The sequence below is a fragment of the Cryptomeria japonica genome, chromosome 3 (assembly GCF_030272615.1).
Source record: "Cryptomeria japonica chromosome 3, Sugi_1.0, whole genome shotgun sequence".
In the NCBI taxonomy this organism is placed as follows: Eukaryota; Viridiplantae; Streptophyta; class Pinopsida; order Cupressales; family Cupressaceae; genus Cryptomeria; species Cryptomeria japonica.
In genome coordinates this window covers 629,164,257-629,183,077 of record NC_081407.1, presented here as the reverse complement: position 1 = coordinate 629,183,077, position 18,821 = coordinate 629,164,257, and positions in this window count along the sequence as shown.

Sequence of the window (18,821 nt, the reverse complement as noted above, 5' to 3'; positions counted from 1 at the left end):
GATCTTCTTTGTCTAGGGTTGCCTCTAGTCTTGAGATGGGGGAATATATCTTGTTTACTAACATTTATGCCCCCACTGATCTTCAGGGTAAGCACAATTTAAGGTCTCACATTTCTTTTATGCGAGAGATATTCCCTTTTCATCCTTGGATTATGGCAGGCGATTTTAATGCCATTTTAGAGTTGAGTGAGAAGAAGGGTGGTGTTATGCATTTGGAACCTTCTTCTTTCCTTCTCTGGGATAGTATATCTTCATTGCATCTTGTTGACATTAGGCTTGGTAATGGTCTGTTCACTTGGAACAACAGGAGGGTAGGGGAGTATTGGATTGCGGAGAGGTTGGACTGCTTTCTAGTTTCTAGTTTTTGGGTTAATGGGGGGTGGTCCACATGTTCAAATATTCTTGACTGGAGAGGGTCAGACCACTGGCCCATAAAGTTGGTGTCTTCTTCTACTCGGGTCGCTCACACTCCTTCATTCAAATTCTAACTTATGTGGTTGTGGGATCCTTCTTTGTAGCATCATGTTTCAGGGTGGTGGAGGAAAGGGAGGCCAGCCTTTGGCACTGCTATGTACACTTTTGCCAAGCAGCTACAATTTGTTAAGGTTCAGCTTAAATGGTGGAACCGCCAGTGTTTTGGGAATATTTTCATGCTAAGAAGGTTTCTCAATTAGTGTTGAATGACATTACCAGGGAAATAAGAGAGCATGGTTTGTCTAAAGCCTTGCTTAGGGAGGAAGATAGGGTTGTCGAGGATTTAGAGGAATGGGATCTTAGGGAGGAAATCTATTGGAAACAAAGAGCTCGTATTGATTGGCTTCAAGCAGGGTACAAGAATACTACGTTCTTCTTCAATTCAGTGAAAGCAAGAAGACATGGAAATTCTATTCCTGTTCTGGTCAATGATAGAGGTGAGCAGTGTTTATCCTTGCAGGAGATCTCTAGGGAGGCTTTACAATATTTTTGGTCCCTCTTTAATGAGGGTAATTAGGGGGAATCAAAAGAAGAGAATCAGGTTCTTGCTTGTATTCCTTCTATAGTTACTAAGGAGATGAACAAGAAGCTTATGGGTCATATTCTGTTGGAAGCACTTGAGAGGACTAATTTTCTCATGAGGAAAGGAAAAGCCCTTAGTCCAAATGGGTTCCCAGTTGAGTTCTTCCAAGATTTATGGGATATTATCAAATTGGACTTGTTGGATTTGGTCCAAGAGTCTCAAAGGAACAAGAAGATGCTTCGTGCTTTGAATGCGACTTTCATTGCACTAATCCCCAAGTGTGATGGGGCTGACTAGTTAGGCCAGTTCCATCCTATCTCTCTCTGTAATGTGATCTATAAGATCATTTCAAAGTTGATAGTAGAGAGGTTGAAGAACTGGCTTGGGGATGTCATCTCTCAAGAGCAAAGTGGGTTTGTGGAAGGTTTCCAAATCTTGGATGGGGTGGTCATTGCTACTAAGGCAAATCATTATACGGTGGCTTCCAAGGAAAAAGATATGTTTATTAAGCTAGATATGGCTAATGCCTATGATAGAGTCCATTGGTACTTTCTCCAAAATATCCTTAGGGCCTTTGGATTTGTTGATGAATGGATTCAATGGGTAATGAGTTGTGTTATGTCTATCTCTTTCCATGTGCTAATCAATGGAGATCATACAAAGTTGTTTAGTGCTTCTAGGAGTCTTCGCCAAGGGGTCCCCCTCTCCCCATACTTATTCATTCTTCTAGCTAAGGGTCTGGGGAGGTTGATTAAGCATAATGTGGGTCTAGGGATTATTCAAGGTTGGAATTGGGGAAATGACCTGCATCCTCAATCCCATTTGTAGTTTGTTGATGACACGACCCTAATGGGACTAGCTTGGATTAGAGAAGCCTCGAATATGCGCAAAGTTTTAGATGTTTATCTTGTCACTTCGGGTCAGTTGATCAATGACGATAAATCTTCAATTATCTTCTTCAACACACCAGGAAATATTCAAAGGAGGATTGCTCATATCCTGAGATTTCAAGTCAGTTCTCTTCCCTTGACTTACCTGGGTATTCCTATCTCTACTAGTAACCCTCCCAAGGATTTGTGGCAAGGTATCTTGGACAAATTTTGCATGAAAGTTGAAAATTGGACACACAAATGGTTATCCTTTGCTAGGAGGGTTCAACTGATCCAAACAATGGTTCAGGCTCTTCCAATTTATCGGTGTATGCTCCAAGTAGCCCCTAAGTGGTTCCTAAAGGGATTGGATTCTCTGGCAAGGCAATTCCTATGGGCAGGCAACCTGTCCTCGTACAAATGGTGTCTTGTTAATTGGGCCTTGGTTTGTAGCCCGAAGCAGTCGGGTGGGATTGGTTTAAGGTAGTCTATTTTATTTGGGGAGGCTTTGGCAGCTAAATTGTATTGGAGATGGTGTGTTGAATAGGATCAAGCCTGGGCTAGGATCTTGGCCTACAAATACATGCAAAGGATCCCGAAGGAGGAAATCCCAGGGTATCCACTTGAGGGAAAAGGTTCTTCAATTTGGAGTACTCTCAAGAAAGAGGCTTCTCTTATAAAGGCAGAACTTTTTTGGATATGTAAGAGGGGAGAAGAGGTGCTTTTCTAGTTCGACTCTTGAGATGGGTATCCTCCCATCGATGATCAGTTTCCCAATCTTGGGAATCTTTTCCAAAGGTTCCTGGAGGCAGGATGGTCTAGGGTGAGAGACTTTAAGGTTGTTTATAGGTGTGGGCATTTAGAGTTGGAGTGCTGGAAGACTCCTAATGAATGGCCAATTGCTAGTGTGGATGAAGAGTGTGCTGAGTTGTATAGCATTTTGGCAAGTAGACATTGTAGCTCCCTTAAGGGTAGGGATAGACTTGCTTGGTCCCTGAATCCTAAGGGCATTTCATTGTTGCTAGTGGTTACAAGGAGTTGTTGTCCTGAAGATTGAAGGGGAGGGAGGCGCCTTGGTGGAAAAAGATGTGGAATAATTTTTCTTGGCCGAAGTATAATTGTTTCGCTTGGACTTTGGCTTTGAATAGATGTCCTACTTGGGACAACATTTGTAAGAGGGGATTCCTCAGGCCTTCCATCTGTGTCTTTTGTGGTAATGGGGAGGAGGATTCCTCACACCTTTTATTTAGATGTCCTTTCTTGTTACTAATTTGGCATTACTGGTGGGGGGTGTAGAAGCATCCTTGTGTTCATGTGGATTCTTTGGTGGAGTTTTGGAGCAGTTTGGGCAGGCCTCCTATCTTGTCCTCTTTTCTCTAGACTATTTGGAATATTTGGCCCATTTTCATTTTTTGGCAGATCTGGTTGGAGAGGAATAGGAGGATCTTTAGGGAGGTCAGATTTTTATTTCAGTAAGTGTGGAATAGAATCATTGGTATGATTCAGGAGATAGTGGAAGCTAAATGTGCAGTGAATTTTCCTTTGGATAGAGGAGAGACTGATATTGGGAATAGGTTGGGTCTACAGGAGATGTCACCTGCCTCGGCATGTGTCAGGAGAAGTAGACATGCTATGAAGAAGGTTCAAAGGATGGGAAGGTGGATACCCCCTCAGGATGAGTCCATCAAGATTAACACCGATGGCTCCTCTAGGGGTAATCCGGGCCTTGCTGGGATTGGCGGTGTTGGTAGGGATAGTAAGGGAGAGGTGGTTTTCTTCTTCTTGATGCATAAAGGGAGGAAATCTAATAACTTTATAGAGGGATTAGCAATTTTCTATTCCCTAGAGTGGGCCTTGGAGTTGGGGTGGCAGTAGGTTATCTGTGAATCGAACTCGTAAATTATTGTTAATTTACTAATTGAGCAGAAGGTGAGTGGGGTGCATTGGCAATTGGCAGGGATCATTCACCAGATTCTTGAAATTAGTTCTATGATGGAGAAGGTGTCTTTCATCCACATTCCTCGTGAATGGAATAGAGCAGCTGATTGTTTGGCTAAGTGGTCTTCAAAACATGATGATGACTAGAAAGTTGAAGGTTGGGAGAAACTCTCCCCAAAATACTGTCAGGACTTGCATAAGATATTTGCTAAGGATATGGATAGTTATGAAGTCGGCTGATTTTGGGTTGGGCTTGTGGTCCCCCCTAGGGCCTTGAGACTCTGGTTCTCTCTTGGGTTGGGCTTGTGTTCCCCTCATGGGGCTCTGAGACTCCGGTTCTCTATTGTAATTCTTGATTATGTTCTTCAATAAATTTTTTACCCCTTTATTCAAAAAAAAAGAAAATAGAGAATTTTTTGAATGACAATGAAAAATATTTAAATATATGTTTAAAAGTTATTAAATTATTTTGAATATATTAAAATGATTAAAAAATTGGTTTGTTAATGGGCTTGCTTGGGCTAATCTATAATCCCAAAAGGTGAATGTGGTGGAGTGGTCCAAGTCGAGGGAAGGATGTTATAAAATTAACTTTGATGGGGCCTCAAAAGGTAGCCCAGGACCATCAAGAGCTAGATTTGTGGCATGAGATTGAGAGGGCAATATTGTAGCAATTGGGGCTTCAAAAGTTGTGGAGGGAATGAACAATGAAGCTAAGGCTCACATGGCTATTGAAGCATTGAAAATAGGGGAAAATTAGGCTTCTTAAAAATGCAACTTGAAGGAGATTCCTTGATTATTATTAATGCAATAAAAATGGTGAAATACATGTTTGGAATTTGAAAAAATATATAATTTTTGTGAATTATTTATTAGAAACTTTTGAGGAATTTGAAGTTGGTCATGTGATGAGATCGAGGAATGACGTGGTGCTTGATGATGAGCCAAAAAGTATGGTGACATCTTTTCATAATCTTGAACTTGATCTCTGAGCTGGAATAGTACGCCACCATTTTTAGAAGTTATTAATGAAAGGGTGGTGGCAGGGTGATGGGACATGGATAACACTTGGTGCTCACAATTAAGGATGGGTGGTGACTTCATTTAAATATGGAGTCCACCTTTTACTCGATTACACCAAGGCAACAATTAGAATTTATGGACAAAGTCGCTAAGAAAAGAATGAACAATCTTTTCAAATTTGGTGAAGATATTTTCATTCAAATCATGGAAATCCTTCGGAGTGAAGAGTTTTTGATGACTAAAAATAGGTACAGGATGAATATAGACATTGTACTATCAATGGTGGTTGCATGGGGGTTGGAGGTTGGATGGAAAGAAGATATTGAATAGGTGTTGAAGGGTTGTGTGAAAAATGATTGGGTTGTATGGTCTGCATTCAATGTTGGAAAGGCCAATTTTGGGGGCAGGGTTTATGCTTGTAAAAGTGGCCAAGGGCACAGAAGAGGAGACTCCTCAATAATTTATGTCATTTATTCACTAGGCATATGAGACAAATAAGGATGAGTGCAGGGTAGAAGTGTATATTGGTTCGGATTGATTGATTAATTACCTGTGGGTGAAAGAATGAGAGTGAGCCAAAAGAAAGAGGAAGGTGGGTCGAAGGAAGAACTAGAAGCAAAGACTCGAGATGAAAGACCAATGGCTTAACGGGCCTTTGAAAGTAGTGAGAAAAAAATGAAAAGAAAAGCACTATTTTTTGTTTAAAGCTTATTTATTTAGTCACTTGATTGACTATTATATGTAGTTAATTGATGTTTTGTCAGACAATGAACATTGTTTTTAAGAAAATTTTAGTAATTTTTCTTTGTGTTGTGGTATAAATAATATTACAACTTATGTATTTTGTTTTAAATATCAATAAATTACATATAATTATCGATAAAAAATTATTAAACAATTTATAATTTAAAAAAAAAGTATAGAAAAATAGAATGATTTCAAAAAGATATATAAAATACAATACTAAAGAATACATATAATAATTAATTTTTTTTAATCTAGATATATTTGTATTTAATTTTTCATTTAATCACACCGAAGGTGTTCCCTATATGAATTAAATCCTCTAACTTCTATGATCAATGGTCCATGTTTATAGAGAGACACGCAAGATGATTGCAATGTTTAGAGTCATTGGATCATTTCAATAAGTTTTTAAATTGATATTAAAAATTTATCCAAATCTAATCTTTAAAATATTCTAAAAGGAAAAAACCATTGTAATCTTATCTTTAAAATATCGTAAATTAGTACGTATTTTTCTAATAAATAAGATAAAACAATATTAAAAAAACTTACACACAGGTAAATTTAGAATGGTAAGAAGAAAACAAAAATCAAATCTAAAGAAAAAAACAAATCCAAAGAATAAAAAATCAACACAAAGGATAAAGGATAGAAACTATGCATGTGAAATATTTTGTTTTCTGATAGGGTTGTGTAATGTTTTGCTCTTTGTTGGGCTGTAGGCCCTTCTTACTCTGCAATTCTCTTTGTATTTAATAAATTTGTACCCCTTTTTATTTCAAATGCATTAAATATGGCTTTAAATTGTTTTTTATTGATTATTGATTATAAGTAGAAATTATATTTTTTTTTAAGTATTCTTTTTTATTGATTACTCTTTTAAGTATTAATGTGATGCATGATTATTGTGTTAATAGGCATAACAAGGAAAGTAAAAGATAATATTGTTTTTCTTTTTTCATTATGTTTTGATATTCCAAACTTTTATTAAATTTAATTGTATATACATCTACACAAAAATTTAATAAATTGTAATAAATATTAACATTATTCATTTTTTATTGCACAATGTGATATTTTTCATCATCAATAGGACATCATGTAGGATGAAAGCAATAGTTAGAGAGCAATATAAAAATGAATAATGTCAACATTATGAACTAGAAATTACATGACTTTAATGTAATATATATCTTGAATATATATGTTTTAAAGAATTTATACATTCATTATTATTATATTTATATATGTGGGGTGTAATGGCAAGAAGTAAAATACTTTAATTTAAATAATAGATGTTACCTTTAAATCATTTAATAACTTTGGCATTTAATTAGAGTGATATATTATGAAGCATTTAATTAGAATGAAATTTAGCTGAATTTTGTATGGTTCAAACATTTTATTATTGAATAGTTATTGTCAAATTGAATACATTAAAGGCTTTTTTTATTGATTATGAGTAGAAATTATCTTCTTTTGAGACTCATAATTAATAGAAAAATTATCTTCTTTTTAATTATGTCGAAGGCATACACTATATGAGGTTTTCAACTTATTGAAATCAATGATAATTCAAAACTGACTAGAAGGATGCAAGATGATTGAATTGATCTTAATCGTATGTTTACATTAATATTACTTTTTTTTTAAATGATAAAAAACTAAAAAAAAATATTTTAATATGATTAATTAGAAAAAGAATATATACAAAAGAAAATCTACTAGATTTTTTTCTTTTAATAATAATATCGTTTAATGTTATCTTCACTTATTTGAATATTCCATATTTTTTTTAAGTTTCAAAAGTGAAATCGACAAAATTATTTAATAAAGTTTAAAGAATTAGCTATTTTATCTACTTTTTTAAGTGATTAATTCTTCATTAAGTACAAATCTTATTTTAATTATTTATGGTTTTTAATGAAATTACAAATAATAATTGAGAATTATTATAATTTCTTTAATTTATAGTTATTTGTTTTATTAAAATTTTAATTATTGTAGAATACTTATTTTTTGAATTAGAAATCTATCTTTTATTTCTATCTTCTTTTGATAAGAATATATTTTAATTTAATATTCTTTTATTAGGATATTCTATTTTATTTTGTATTCAATTATTCTAACCATAATCTTCTTCTTTCGAGGTTTAATTTACATTAAGTTATAATTTAATTTGAATCATTTTTGTTCTATCAAGTTACAAATAATAATTTTAAAAGATAATAGAATTAATTTAATCTTCTTTTATTAGGATATTCTATCTTAATTTTTATTCAATTATTCTATTCATCTTCTTCTTTTAAGGTTTAATTTACATTAAGTTAAAATTTAATTTTAACTATTTTTGTCTTATCAAGTTACAATAATAATTTTTAAAGAACTTGTGAGCTCTATTTCAAGAGAACAAATTCTCCACCACTAGGCCAGCTCAAGTTGTACTCATAATAAAATTAATTTAATTTATACATTTGTCTTATTAATTTTTAATTTATTGTAGAATAATTATCTTTAAATTTTAATTTTAATTTTAATTTTTATATCCCTCTCTACTTATTATCTCTCTCTCTCTAACTCATAAACACACAGTCCTTGTTTCTCCCCCCCTCTCTCTATCTCTAGCTCTCTCCCTATCCCTCTTCTTTTCTTTATATTTCCCTCTATCTATATCTCTCCCTCGCTCTCTATGTCTCCCTATCTCTCCCTCCCTCATTCCTTCTTTATCCCACTATCTATGTTTTTATCACTACCTATCTCCCTTTCTCTTCTTGTATATATATATCTCTCACTCCTCTTCCAATATATGTCTATATCTTCCTTTATCTCCCCATATTTCTCTCCCTCTCCCTTCATATGTATTTGTCTATCTCTAGTTCTCTCTCCATCTCTCCCTCTCTCTATCTCTATCAATCTACCCCACCATATATATATCCTCCATATTTCTCTATATACCTCTTTATCCCCCAATCTTTATATCTTTATCTCTCACTTTACACCACTTTATCTCTCTATCTATTTTATCCTCTTCCTCTCTCACCCTATCTTCCTTTCTACCTCTATCTTTATATCTACCCTCTCCCTCTATATTTATTCTCTCTCTCTCTCTCTCTCTCTCTCTCTCTCTCTCTCTCTCTCTCTCTCTCTCTCTCTCTCTCTCTCTCTCTCTCTCTCTCTCTCTCTCTCTCTCTTCCACATCTATCTAATCCTATCTCTTCTCTCTCTCTTTTTCCCTCCATATCTCTCTCATTTTCTCCATCTTTCTCTCCTATTTCTCCATCGTTATATTCATCTCATCTCCATATCTATCTATATCTTTGTATTTATCTCTTTACCTCTATCTATTTCTCTCTTACTTCTTGATTGCAAACATAACATGAGCATGTTGGTTATGTAACTTGATTATCTTCCTAATTGAAAAGTTTTGTTTTAGTTACAATTGGAACCTTGTAAGAGGATGCAAAGTGGATTTGAGACCATTGTTGCACAAGAAACGTTATTTTCTAAATTTGGCCTACCAATTGATCTCATGTACTACACAAATTTATGCAAAAAATTGACCAAATTTTGCGCTAATTGACCTTGCATGCCTCTTTGGCATACCCATTGCACACTAAGGTGCAATTTCTAGTTAATAATATGGTGTGATAATTGTGTTAATAGGTATAACAATCAAAGTAAAAGACTTATAATGGAGTGAGTAGATAATAAAAAAAATTCTTCATAAATTTTGATATGTCAAATATTTATTACATTCAATTGTATATACATCTACATAAAAAATTAATAAATTGTAATGTATTAAATATATATGTTTTTAAATATTAATTTTATTAATGTTTTAAACGAAGAATGTTTAAAACAAAAAACACTAAAACATCCAACTATAATATACAAGACTAGTTGTAATACGCATATATAAAGACCATGAAATAACCATTATCTTGATGTGATATTATTTTATTAAATTGATTAAATATAGATTATTATATATGTTGCATATTTTGTAAGATTTTTTTTAATAAGACAAATATATTATTTCGCATTTAATTAGAATGAAAATTAGGTGAATTTTGCAAAATTTAAACATTTAATTATTAAATAATTAAAATTAAATTTTAATGTTGTAAATATGAATTTAAATGATTTTTATTGATCATAATTAGAAATTGTTTTTGTTATAATTATTAATATGATATGTAATAAGTATGTTAATTATGTCAAAAGGGGTAAACTATAAGTGGTGTATAAATAAAGAGTCATGTAAATAAAATAAAAATCTCCCCTTTCCAATTTTTTTTTTGGGTTATCTCTGCTCACAAATATCCCAAGATTACTTTAAAAATTCTAAGGTTTCATTATCTTTGCCCCAATGTCTCAAACAAGATCTATGATATTAGGTGCTCGATTTTCAAGGGATCTAATAGAATTTTTATAGTTCTCTAATCCTATAATAATGTCCCACATATAGGGATCTTGATCTTTATCTAAAATCAGATTTTGTAAAAAAGATAATGGTTTAATTATACATGTTTTTCATATAAAATGGTTCTCCTTCTATACTTCCCACAATTTCAAGAGTAAAATACTATATTGCCATATGTTTTCTTTTCTTCACGATTTCACTTTCCTATTGCCATCTAAAGGCATTCCTTAGATTAGAAAAATCAAATTCATCATTTCTAATCATTAAGTTTAATGTTGATTACGTCATTTTTATAGTTCACAAGATTCAATTATAAATGTAGCAAATAATTGTAATGCCCCGCCAGGAAACCCCGAAGGGATTAAGCCATAACACAAGAATAGAGTGCAATAATTTTATTTTTTTTAAAAGTTACACCACATTAAGATACAACACGATATCAAAGATTCAGATTACATAGCGGAAGACATCAACTAACACCTAAAGGGTTTCCCAACGAGATTACTTAAATTTCACAATTCACTTAACTCACCCAATCAACCCAATAAGCTGATTTTTTTATAACAAGATAATTCTTAATCAGGATAATTTCTTTCAAAAGATGGAAATATAAATCACAAACAAGGATTCATCCATTAAGATCTATTCATAATCTTCATTCAAGCTTTTCATTTAAAATTACAAGCCATACATCTAATATTCTAACACACTAGAATTTCATCATAAACATAAGAGATCTTTTCAAGCATACTTAATTTCCTTAACCACAACTGAATATAATCCATTACTCTAAGTTACATTCTTTCATACTCCAATTTATTGCATTTCAAAAGACGATTGCATACTAGCATCTACGATGATTCTCATCTAAACCACTTAAGCATTCAATCAACATGGCATTCAAGAAGAACTGCATATAAGCATTTAAAGTTAATTTCATTCATCCACTTATCCATTCTAACATAAGCTATTCATACATGATAAAGCTGAATAAGGGAAACATAAGAGAATACATCACATAACACCATAATGATCTCGGAGTTCACCCCTAAAGGGCTACATCTCTGAGTCTACTCAACTGCAAGACCCCTCTGATAATTAATAAAGTTAAGAATACAAGAGGTTACACCATTACAATCCGGCCATCAAGGCAAAATATAAACAATATACAATGACCACATCGGTCAATAAATACATAAACGATCCCTGAAAAGGAAAGGATCCAGCTGAACATAATCAAATCTAATACAAAGGTCCATTGGAGCATCCACAAACTGAGCCATCACCACCCAAGGTCTAACATGAAACCGATACTCACAAGGGAAGAGATAAAAGGATGACCCACAAAGGTACTCCTAACAGGACAAAACGACAACACACTAGCGAACGTAGGGACAAGTGTCATCACACAACCTGGTATGGTTACCATGGCAGGTCTTCATAGGTCCCGGCCCCATACACTGGGTTACCTTGGCAACCTAATCCGAGCATCCAGCCCATCCAAGCCTCATGTGGACCCACACATCCTCTCGTGAAGACAAGGATGATGGTTTACCATTTCAGGCCTTCTCACAGCATGTCGAGTCTATGTTAGCACTCGTCCCATGTGTGAGGCACAATTATCTTACTTAGAGATTACATTCTAATCTACTGATAGGTTATCACTTATTAGACTCACTTTTGACGGGTTACCCAACAGTCACTTTGGGCGCGGCCCCCAATCGAAAGCCACTTTCCCATACGACACTAGACTATACTCGAACGAACTCAAAACAAACGAATAGGCATGGTCAGACGAATGGAGTTCAAAAAGGAGGGAACAACCATCTGGTCAAACATGACTCAAAAGATGAACACTTACTGACGGTACTCTAACTAGAGACCCGACCAACAATGGTCAACCACAATTCAACATTCGACACCTACACAAAGGATATGACCAAATACGACACTACCACAAAACAACAGTCGACTCGGAACCGAGGACTGAAATAGGTACCCCAAATCATTCCATATGACAGGGTCCTATCAAAACAAGCACGACTTGCCAATACATAAGCAAAAGCGAATACAGAAATTAAACTTGCATAGGAATATTCAACAGATACAATCTTTTCGAATTGATCTAATCATTAAAAGTCGATCAAGTTTTCTACAAGATCTATATCAGATTACAATTATCTACCTCATCTAGGAATAGGTTGTTCTTGGTTTTCTAACTCTCTAAGGTTCAAAGCATCGAACAGACATATAAAGCCATAATGAGTTTTTTAAACCAAGTTCATATTAATAAAACTCAGACAACCATTAATCAATTAAATAAGATATTTAATCTCCAATTAAAACATCATTGATACCCTCTTGAAATAAAGTCACGCAATCTCACCCCTTCGAAAGTATATAGTTTCTAAAAAACAGAAATATACCCTTAGAAGGGAGCTAAAACAAAATAAGTAACCATTTTCCGAATTAACATAATATTTTACTTCCACAAAAAAAACTATTCATATAGGGCTTAATTTCCCAGAATAAACAACTAATAAACATTTGGTTTTGTCCTTCCTTTCAATTAGCAAAAGCCTATATGGATCCTTGCAAATACACCAAAATGCAATTTTAACCAATTAACATATAAATTAATTACCCTTTAATTAATTATATACATTAATTAATAATTTAATTAATAATGTTTAACATTAAAACCTTATCATTAAATAAAATTAAATTGTCTAATTAAATAATATTAAACTATTATATATATATTTTTTTGAATAAAAAAAATACATTAAAAAAAAACATTTTTAAAAACTAATTTAAAAAAAACCACCATTTAAAATGGGGGGCGACGAAGGCCGGGCCCACCTCCCAACGCGGGGGTTGGGCAAGCCAAACCCCAGTTGCAGGCGAGTCCTGGCAGCGGCGCCACTGCAATGCACACAGGGTACGCGGTGCCTTGCGGCCCCTGCGGCCATCGCAGTGAGCTGCAGCCACTGCGAGCGGTAACAAGGCACGGGGGGGGGGGGGAAGACGCGGAGGAGGCGGGTGGAGCTCTGCTCCCCGCCCTCCAAACCCCAACTAAGTAAAAATTTATTTAAAAATCGCACAGTTCGGTACTATAAAAAAAAACCCCAACTCAAATTTGTTTTTATAAATTTTGATTTAATAAGTTCGGTTTAAAAGAACTGTGTTTTGGTATCAAGATATTTTTGATGATATACATTCTTTCCCAAACACAAATGGGTTTTAAACACCCAAAAAGAATTGAGGAATAACAAAACCTCAAATAAAATTTCCAGCCAAACTCAAAATGGGCCAAAAAGGGCACTATTTTTACCACAATGATGCAACCAATTTGTTTTCTTGAAGATCATAAGCAAATAAGCATAGATCTAAACCCACAATTCCAAATTTCAATCTGATAACAATTTTTAAAATGATTGGATTTTGACAACAAGCAATTTCATTCAACAACAGACTATTTCCATGGCAACAAGGAAGAACAGTTAAGGTAATTCCTACCTTCATACACATTCCTGGAAGAGCTGAAGGAGAGCCCACCTACCAGATCCAGAAGAACTCCTTCCTCCCAAAAAAACCCCAAATTTCATCCCAAAAATATTTTTCAACCAACATTTTTCCAAAAAACATCCATCCTCCAAAATTTCCCAAAATATTAGGTTATAAGGAAGAGTTGACCAAAATTCCATTTTTTGGAATTAAAATTTTTATTTAAAATAATCTTCCCCAAAAATAATTCTTTTCTATCTATAACAACAAATTAAACTTGCCTTTCAATTCCAAATTGATTTTCTCATTTAATTCAATTTAACCTTCCTAATTTAAAAGGCCAACAGAATACAATTAAATCTATTGCAATTAAATACAAAACTTTCTTTTCAACAGCATATACAAAATGCATTTAATATTCAAAATCAGTCATTTAATCGAACTTACTCCCAATTTAAAACGAGCAATCCAATATCAACGAAAATCGCATAACGAAATCCTGATTAATTTAGTCCATTAATCTCTAATGCACAAATACATATTTAATCAAAATAATTACTAAGGACTAATTAATCAATTTAACCATACACACCAAGCACGCAAACTGAGAAGGTCAACCAAACAGATGACTCGCAAACCCAAACAAAAAAGGGATACCGACGACGACTAACGATGCTCACTCGAGCACGACTATGGTCAACTAGGGTCTTACGACCACCTAATCCAACTCTAAGGATTAAAGAGGTACACTCAAACCTGCAAATCCAGGTGAAGATGAACCTCGCACTCATGCGGCATTGTACCTAAAATCTCCTGCAACCAAGAGTCATACATGCATACATATATAAAATTTAATGAAAGCGTTAGCCCAATATTAATACCACGAAATAGGTACACTAAACAACTTGCATACAACTAGTGTGAAAACCACATCAACAGCTATGCGTTAAATTAAACATCTGACTATAACATTATATTAAGATAAATTGACCAAGATTAAACCCAGATTAGAAATTGATTAGGGTAGGGGTACTACATTCTCCCCCCTAGGTTCCGACTTACTCCTGGAAGTCGTAAGGATAGATGGAGAATATGTTGTATGCATCAGCCCTGAAACTCATTCAACAAAGATCAAATTGCACATAGAAATCTTTCCACAACCAAATGAAATATTATTGCAAAATCCTTTACAAACGCCATTATCCATTGGCAAGATACATCTAAAACCATACATTCCTTTAAATATTCTAGGAATTATCCACAATCATAGCAGAGAAACAAGAATTTTCTTCCTTTCATTACACCAAATTAAAGCATTACAAAGAGGTAAACAACACTTGCCATAATCATCTATCAAACATGACCAGAAAACATGCCATCAAGATCAATTTCCTTTACCAATCCATCTTTATCATAAAATTTTATTGAATAGAACTAGCTTAAATATCAATTTCTACAACCAAATTAACTTTCAATAAATAAGAGCAACAAAAATAACTCAATTGATTACACTTGCTAGGCATATAAAAACCTTTCCAATGACTATGTCCCATAATATAGTGACAAGTTAACACAATTTACTCCATGATACAAATAATAACCATCCACATAACTGGAATGCATAATGGAAAAGGCCACATGTGAGCATGTCCAATGCTCCGTCAAAGGTAACATGCACGATCAACATCTCTATGCCTGATCTCAGAACAACAATATGATCATAAATATCCAATATCTCACTCAAAGGCTCGATGGTGCTAGGCACACCATAGCGGTGCTACCTTACATACAAGACCTTTGTGAATATCCCTTGTTGAGCAAGGTGGTTAGCCTCCAAGAGATAGTCACCACACATAGGTAGGTAGTGGATCCTAGCTGCAACACAACCTCACATACCACCATCCTCAAGGTTCCCTACAACAACTTCCTCGCACACACTCTACCAAATCCGTATCATACGTCCTTGGAGAGGAATTTCACATTTCGACACAAGACCAGCATCCGAAAACAATAAGGATAAACCAGTTTAGCCACCAAAGTACAGATGAATAACAGTAATAAATCATCAATTCCAACAGTAAGGCAAGAAAATAATCCAGAATTTCAACACCAAATCAAAAGTGCAAAAGATCACAAGATCGTGGCTAAACCTTCAAAGTCAAAGTAAAATAAATTGCTAATCCCCAAAGAAATAATAAAAATATCACAACTGCACATAACATCACTATGTGACTAACATCTAGCCACCAATGAGGAAGGAAGGAACAACTGACTAGCTATTGCAGTAGCTCATCATGTGGTGCGACATAGTCACACTACCCACATGGCATGGCGGTGTGCACCTCGACATCACCCCACATCACGTCATCATGCGGCATGGCAATACCCCAAGTGGAGAACACACGCAATGGACGTATCCCGCATGGTAGTGTACCTCGCAGAAAAAAACACGCGCAGGTCACATTCTGCATAGCGACGTATCTAGAAGGATACTCGCTGTAAGTTAGAGGTATACATGACTCGGGTCCACCCACATGCCCACCAACACATACTAACTGGCAGCACATGTGAATAAACCTACCTTTCATGAAGACAAGGCAAAGGATCCTCCAAATTATACCATCACTATACACAAAAATCACCATCTATATGCTCAAATAATGGAGAGGAATAGGCTATCACATATAAACCTATAAAAAGATTCATCAAAAGGGAAAGTATTGAGTACACCTTTGATACAGTTTAATAGTACAACTATATCATTCCTCAAAGTAGAGAAGCTAAAGTCGCTTCGCGCTGACATTACTCGTACGCCAATCCATACTATTCAAGGAACGGTTACTTCGAATACTACCCCTTAACATACTGAGTTACCCACAACCCGAGGTTTGGTACTCAGTAGGGAAACAAATAAGCAACATTACATAAACAGTATGGTTTCCCATACTCATAAGTAACTGTAGTCACATAAATCTGTCCACTTAATTAAATGAATACTTAGTATTTATTTGATTATTTAACCATCAATTAATAATTAATTAAATTAATATTTAATTAATTCATCTTAACCCTCTTCTCCTATTAATTAAATAAATTATTCAATTTATTTGATTTAATTCACTTAACCAAATTCATACCATTAATTAAATAAATAAATCATATTTGTTTAATTAAATCTTCTCTCACATTTAAATAAATTAATATTTATTTAAATCCCCCAAAATCCCACCTCTCACATTTAAATAAATTAATATTTATTTAAATCCCCCAAAATCCCACCTCTCACATTTAAATAAATAAATCATTTATTTAAATCACCTTTATCCTCCACCCACTTGTATTTTCCTACAAAAGCAAGTTGCACAATTATTTTAAATAAATAATTTATTTAAATCACCTTTATCCTCCACCCACTTGTATTTTCCTACAAAAGCAAGTTGCACAACTATTTTAAATAAATTATTTATTTAAAATCCTATTTATCCTCACCCACTTGAAACCTTTAATGGTTTCCCTTAAAGTATTCAAACTTGATGGCTTTAAAGTCTTCAAACTTGATGGCTTCCTTCTATAGTCTTCTTAAGACTTTAATGGTTTTCCTTAAAGTCTTCAAGCCTTTAATGGTTCCCCTCAAAGTCTTCAAGCATTTTAATGCTTTATCTTCCTTTTTCTCATTTAAATAAATTAATATTTATTTGAATATTTATCCAAATACAACTTGCACACATTTATTGAAATAAATGAATTTTTATTTTAATAAAATCCTATTTTCCCTCACCCACCAAATCCACTTGCAAAATCTAATCCCCTTCTAGATTCTTCTAACCCCTTCCTAATTAACTTAATCCATCCCCTAATTATTGTCACATTCCTAAGCAAAATGGAGTCACTTCTCAAAGCCTAAAAGTCTTTGATAACCATTAAAGGCTTTCAACCTTCAACCACTAAATGTCTCAAAGTCTTGGATAACCTTTGAAAGCTTCCAACCTTCAACCACTAAATGGCTCAAAGTCTTTGATAACTATTGAAGGCTTTCAACCTTCAACCACTTAATCCCCAAAGTCTCCAATAACCATTAATGGTTACCTCAAACCCTCCCACATGGTTAAAACATTTGTTTTGACTCAACCTCTACCCAACCCAAGGGTCTCATCAAGCCTTTAATGCTTTGACCATGATTATCTCAAAGGTTTATCCTTGCACAAAGGTTTATCCTTGCATTAACTCCTAATCTAGTGGGTAATCCTAATTTAGGCTTGACCCTTACCTTCTAGATAACCATGAGGTCTCCTCAGGCATTTAATGCCTCCAACCTCTTCTCTCAACCCAATCTTATGTTGACACTCGTCACCATTTCATTGGTGCAAATTGTGCACATGGATCCCCAACTTTCAAGCTTGACCCTTGATTAAACCTTTCAATCCTGGCCATCCATTTCTCCATTTTTCCTATAAATAGAGCCCATTCCTTCATAATCCAGATCCTAAAAACTTGTAAGCATTTAGACTATAGCCATTTTAGAGAGCATTTAGCATAGCATAACTAAATCTTGTCTTTTTGGTAAAATCAATCATTTTAGCATTAAAAATAGCTTTTCATTTCATGTTTGGAGCTATTCTACAAATCTCAATCCTCCATAAGCATCCATAGTGCAAAAAGCTGCTGAGAGCTACACTATTTTGGAACTTGGAGAGGAGAGGAACAAGGGAGAAGGAGCTAATCTCATGCTAAGAGATAGTTGGAGATGTCTCATTGTCTTTACTTCTTTAGTTAGATTCATTAGCATGTTTTTAGTGTCTCTCTTGGAATGCCTTCATATGTTTTAGTTTTTGATTGACTAACTCTAACGTCTTGTGTGTTTTGTGTTGTTTGATCATAAACTAACATTGTGTCATTTAGGAGGGCATCAATAACATATCCTCCATGGTTGATTACTTCACCAATCCATGGGCACATATAATAAGTACTGGTTTCTTACAATACAAACAATTACATAAGGAAATAACATCATTCCTATATCTTTCTCAAATTTCACTAAGCATTCGTAACTAAATTACTAGCTAAGAAAATTCTTTTCACAAAGAGGACTTTCATCTTTCAATATGAAGCCAAAATGCAATCGTACAATTTCACATGTTTTATAAACATTCTATTTAAATCAATGCATTCTTTAATACCATTTCTAAAAATCTTATGATTAGGCAAGGAGAAGGGAAAGAGAGTTTGATAATCAAACTGTTTCTTACGAAGACACAAGGTCAAACAAGATCACACTATAATATAAAATTTCTCACTATAAGCCTATCATTTTAAT